The sequence below is a fragment of the Acanthopagrus latus genome, chromosome 14 (genome assembly GCF_904848185.1).
Source record: "Acanthopagrus latus isolate v.2019 chromosome 14, fAcaLat1.1, whole genome shotgun sequence".
Taxonomy (NCBI): Eukaryota; Metazoa; Chordata; class Actinopteri; order Spariformes; family Sparidae; genus Acanthopagrus; species Acanthopagrus latus.
The window spans coordinates 8,981,286-8,987,004 of NC_051052.1; positions in this window are offsets into that span (position 1 = coordinate 8,981,286).

The following is a 5,719-nucleotide window of genomic DNA, read 5'->3' on the forward strand; positions in this document are numbered from 1 at the left end:
TTTTTAATGTTCCTTTGTGCATCTCTGACTTTTGTTGGGGGGGGTAAGGAAATGTTTACCCTCAGTGTTTCTTTTCAATAAACGGAAAAATAAAAAAACGGAAAATAAATGTTCAAGATCAATGTAAAACAAAAAAATAAGTAGTTTGTGTCATTTAAGAAAATCGAATGTTTATGTGCAGACACACAGATGGTTCCCAGAATCTTTCTGCTCAGGGTCCAAATCGCTTGCCAGACCCAATCAATTTGAAAGAGCAGGCAACAGAGGAGCAGAAGTACAGAAACGCTAATCAATATTGTTGCTGTTGCTATTCCCCGGCTTCTCCGGAAAAGCAAAAACCAACAAACAGGGTCAACTGGCCTGCGAAAGACTATTTAGACTTTGAGAGCAGAGAGCAGAGGGATTCATTAGTGCTCGCTGAATCTCAGCAATGGCAAAACACACTGACAGAAAAGGGTCCATTCGTACGGTTCGCTGTGGACTCAGTGGATGTGCACAATAACACAGACGCATGTCTTAATGATGATGAGGTTAACCCGGGTAGAAGCCATTATCCTAAATGTATTTCCTGTATTGAGAATGCATATATCACAGAGGAAATGCAAAGAGAAACAGATGAATGTATTACTTCATATGGTATTATACTAACTGCTGCGAGGTTCATTTTCTGCTACTGCCACTTCTACTACCAGCAGAAGATTGAGACGGTCTCATCCAGAAGCACTTGCCCTCGAACAGATCGTACAAAAATGATAGACTGGACAAAAAAAATGAGCCCCATCACAGTTTTATTTGTATTTTCACCTTCCACACATGATCCCATTGTAATACAGGCCTAACTACTGATTGGCACCGTTCAGTTTGACATTAATATGATGGTGTACTGCAGTTAACACCTGAGTTCTGGAATAATGATTTTATAACCCCTTTACATAATCACAATTTTCAAGCACTTGCTGTTCATTAGTTTCAAACATATTAAAAGTGGAAGACTAGGGTGTAATATGAGCGTTACATCACTATGGATGGTGATATTTTTGGTAAAGTGATTATTTTGTGAGAGGTTATGGTCTATTTTTTTCATGCTAACTTCCTGTCAGGATGTTAGCTAGTTAGCATCCATACAGCACATTGAAATGTTCTTGTAATGTTTATTTTTTCGGAGGTTGTACCCTTGAATGGACAGATTACTCCAGGCAGACTTTTTTCAGACATTTTAAAATGTATGTTAAACATTATTTGAAGCAGATACTTGTTTCCTCCTCTGTCCCCATGCCTGGATCCTCCCAGGGTGCCCCCAGCAGATTTGATCGTCCCCCAGCGGTTGTCACTTGGAGCCAGTGCCAGCCCGAGCCTTTTCACCTCCCCTTTATTTAATATGTAAAAACGGAAAAGAAAAAAAAAACATTTTTTTCTCAATTAAGCAGCCGTTTAGTTCACTTATGCCTCAGGCCAGCCCTGCCTGGAGCAGCTGCCAAAATTATAACACAAGTTACGAAAAAGAGTCATAATTTTTACAAAATCTCCCAGCTACGCTTTAATTTCCAACAAAGGGCTGGCACTCTCACTCATCCAAAAGAGTCAGAACATCATCCCTTCAGGAAAACTAAACATAAAACCTTTCACCTCCACCCTTCAGAACATTTTCCTACACTCCCTAAACTTGTCGCACCAGTAATTATATCAGCTCCTTTGACATATGGATACATATCCTGACTCTCTTGGACAGTCATGCTATCCTCCAGGCTCCTGAGATAAATGGAACTCAAAAAGAGTTGGAAATAAGAGAGACACACACCTACGCCACATGTAGCAATAAAACCACTTTATTTCAAAGATATTAAAGCTTTGCACGTGTTTCATTTTAAACACATTCGCCGCCTTCCGTTAATCCACACGCACACACAGGAGACATGGTTATTGTGGAGGCATACATTCGGTCTCCGGTCAGTTTATTCTGTTTGCAAACAAACACAGTGAGCTCGGTCGTCCGCGTCGATCCGGTTCGCCTGCTCCGTGGCAAGTCACCAGCGCCGGCAAGGCAGTAGATTGCGCAGTCATCTCCACAAGGGGTAATATGACAACCCGACCAACAGCACAAACTACTACCTCAACCAGAGCGTGGCCCCTCGACGCTCTCCGCCTCTTCTTTTGTCCTCTTTGGGATCTCTCCGCTCAGTCGAGCCCCGTGTCGCTGTGCGTAAAAGCGCACGGGGGGGGCGGGTGTGGGGGGAGAAAAATGGCGTGCGCTCAAAACGTGGCCGCAATAAATCGAGACAAAAACCCCACCCAAAGAAAAATGAGGAGAAGGGAAAAAAAAAAAAAAAACACCTCATTGTACCTTTCCCATATTCCCTGCACCTCCTCCTCTCCTCGGATGACCTCAGCGAAAATGACATATGGCAGGTGAGGACGGCGTGGCTCCCCGCGTCTGTTTCCTGAGTGCCACGGGCGACATTCATCCCCCTCGTCAGACCCACAACAAGGGATCGTGGTGGCTTGGAAATGTTGTTTTGGCACGATGACATTAAAATTCAGTCCGCATGACATGAACGAATCGAGGGGGGGAAAAAAACAACAACACATGATCACTGCGATTCTGCACACTCCAGACACCAAAACCAGAAATTACGCGTAAGAAATCACCACAGACACATGACAGAATGTATTAGTTTGAACTAACGCGACATCAGATTTAACATTTTTTTTAACAGTATAAACTGATTTTAGTCTTTTGTCGGCGTAATGAAGCACAAGCCGAACAAAGTCAACACAAACTCACGGCTGTGGTTCTACAGATATACTACCAGGATTCGGTCGGATCAGAGAGGACGCAGGGAACCCCACACCGACTCCTTCACCTTGCAGCTTGAACTGCAGCAGACCGTTTTATAATCTATTGTTGTCTGTCTCCGTCTCTGCGTCGCGCTGCAAAGTTCTCCCGCCGTCCAACCCGCTCGGTCCAAAACACGAAGCCGTGTAGAAAATCCACAGCGGAGCGACGAGCCGCTGTCTGCTGCACGCTTTTTTCTTCCCCTCTCCCCGCAAATGCCGCATGTCAGGTAGGTGTGGAAAATGAGTGGAATCGGCGGAGCGGCGTGGATAAAATTCGCGGGGAACGTCAGGACGGGTGTAGGCACGAGCGGAGAGCGGAGGAAAACGCGGAGGTCTCACTCCGACGGGTTTTTTTCTGAGCACCTGCAGAGGGAGCGAGAAGGTGGCAGAGTGCGCCATCAGCTGGCCGCACACGAGACATCTGGCTCAGGATAACGGAAACAGACTATGGTGATAATCAATGTGCAAATGTATTAAAGTTATTTCATTATTAACAAACAGTGGAATGCTTCATAAACCATTTATTAAACAGTTGATTGTAAAGTTGCAACAGATGTTAGTAATTCTTTATAAATATTTAATAAACACTGTGGACTCTCTTTGAGCAACATTATGATGGAAACTTGTTTATACAACTTTGCAAGTGCTTAATAAATGGTTTATGAAGCATTTCATTGTTAACATTAAAATAACTATGAGCTAGTGTTTAATTAACAATTTACCATTTATCAGTGATGATGATCATTATAGTGTTAGCTGATGTATTCTGGAACAATGAAAAAAGGATTATAAATAATCAAATTGCGCTTTATGTGTAACTGAAATATGAAAAATAATCATAGTAATTGCAGAACGAAAACATTTTTTTTTAGTCTAACCAGTTTCAACATGCTTCACATTTTTAATTTAAAAAACTAAACTTTATGAAACTTAAAATCTTATTTTTCCCACCTGTCTTCTCACCAGCTAACAGATGGTGAATAAAATATTTTTTAAAAAAATAAGAAAAATCAGTGGTGGAAATTAAGGAGGTACATTTACTATTGTGAGTTACTACCTTTTACTCGACTACATTTACCTGACACCTTTATTAGTTCCTCTGAAGTTTCAGATAATAGTATTAAATGTAGTCAACAAACAGGCTATATTATTATGTATAATTATCAGTTAATGGTGCAATATGAAAGATTCTGGACATGTATTGCGGAGATGTCCACTAAAATTTGCATGCTAACTAGCTAGCTCCAGGCATGAAAACATTGCTCCCAATAGTCTAAAACCCTGTACACACTACACAGGTATTTCTTTAAAATAATAAAATTAAAAAAAATAAATAATAACAATAAAAAAATTTTTTTTTTTAATTTGGTTATTTTGGCTTGTCTCTTTTGTTTGACAGGCTTCTGAATGGCCAGTGTAGCCTAACAGAAGTTATATTGCCACCTGTTGATTTTGAGTGCGCTTGACATCCTGCATTTGCATTTTCATACCGCTGGTGTGGTTGAGAATTTTTTTAAACCAGAGGAGGAAAAAAAACATGACAAGGCTGTAGGCTCCTAGGCTAGTGGTGTAAATATCAACACTCATGGCTCATAGCAACTAGCTGCATGGCTAACTAGCAGTACAGTAGCTTAATACATGGATGTTTAAACAGTTAGCAGCAGTTAGCATTTACTGTGGTGATATGCTGCCCTTATTGTATGGGGAGTATGAATCCAACAACTGGACAATTCTTACATACTTTAAGATGAAACTTTATGGACATGGGGGAAAACAAAAGCTAGCTAGCTAGCTCCATCTTTATGAGCTTCAACATTATAGAGACGAACACATGACTGCATTTATAATCATTAACCAGTTACACATTATTCAGACTCTGCTGTTGACCCTTTAAGTAGCCAATATTTTCATGCTCATACCTTTATTTGTGAAACAGTACATTAACTCTTTGTAGCAGTACTGTAACCCAAGTCAAATATCCATTTACTTCCTTCTCCATCTTTAAAAATAAATGTCTTTAGATGTCTCTGTATAGATATTAGATACAGGCTGTTCAAACAAACTTCATATTTTCCCAGCTCCTCCTCCAGTTTGGGGTTTTGGGTCACTGTCACTGACTGACAGCACTTTGGTTTCCGTTTTCTCCCTCAGAGTGATCCACTGTTCAGCACCCAGTGGGCTCCTCTCCTCCTCCCTCCCATTGGTCAGAGGGACGGAGCCGCTGCACGGGGGAACCTCCCAGCTGTGAGCGGGCAGAGAACCCCGTCGGAACCTGGAGAGAACACCGTGTTCCTCCTTACAGATGAGCCTGCAGCTGCTGCACACGCTGGGACAGAGTACACACAGTGGGAAGTAAAATGGCAGACGAGGTGCATGTGTCGTTTTAAATTCCCTGAATATGACGTGATTCAGGGGCACAGAGAGAGCTGGGACACTGCAGGGATTCCTCCTCACTGCTGTGATGAAGATGGAGAGATTGACAGCAGATAGAAGCTTTAACAGGATCATTACTTTACCTACACCTAAACGTATTGTTCAGCCCAGACATGATGAAAAAAAAATAATAATAAAAACATACTTATTCCTTTAAAGGGGCGCTACGTAGTCTTGGGGAAGACATTCAAACTCAGAATTTTAATATTTACAGTATTAATGAAGTAATAATACAAACTGAATTAACAAACTGCTCTCAGAGGAGAATAGGGTTGTCCTTTACGTTCAGTTTACTTATTCAGTCATGAAAACAGACAACATAAGAAAGTAGCAATCAATGAACATCTTTCTCTTCGGGTTAAAATGTCTTCCCAACAACTACACAGCGCACCTTTAACTTTGATTAAAAAAAAAACCAAACAACACACACCAAAGACAAGAGAGACCGGCA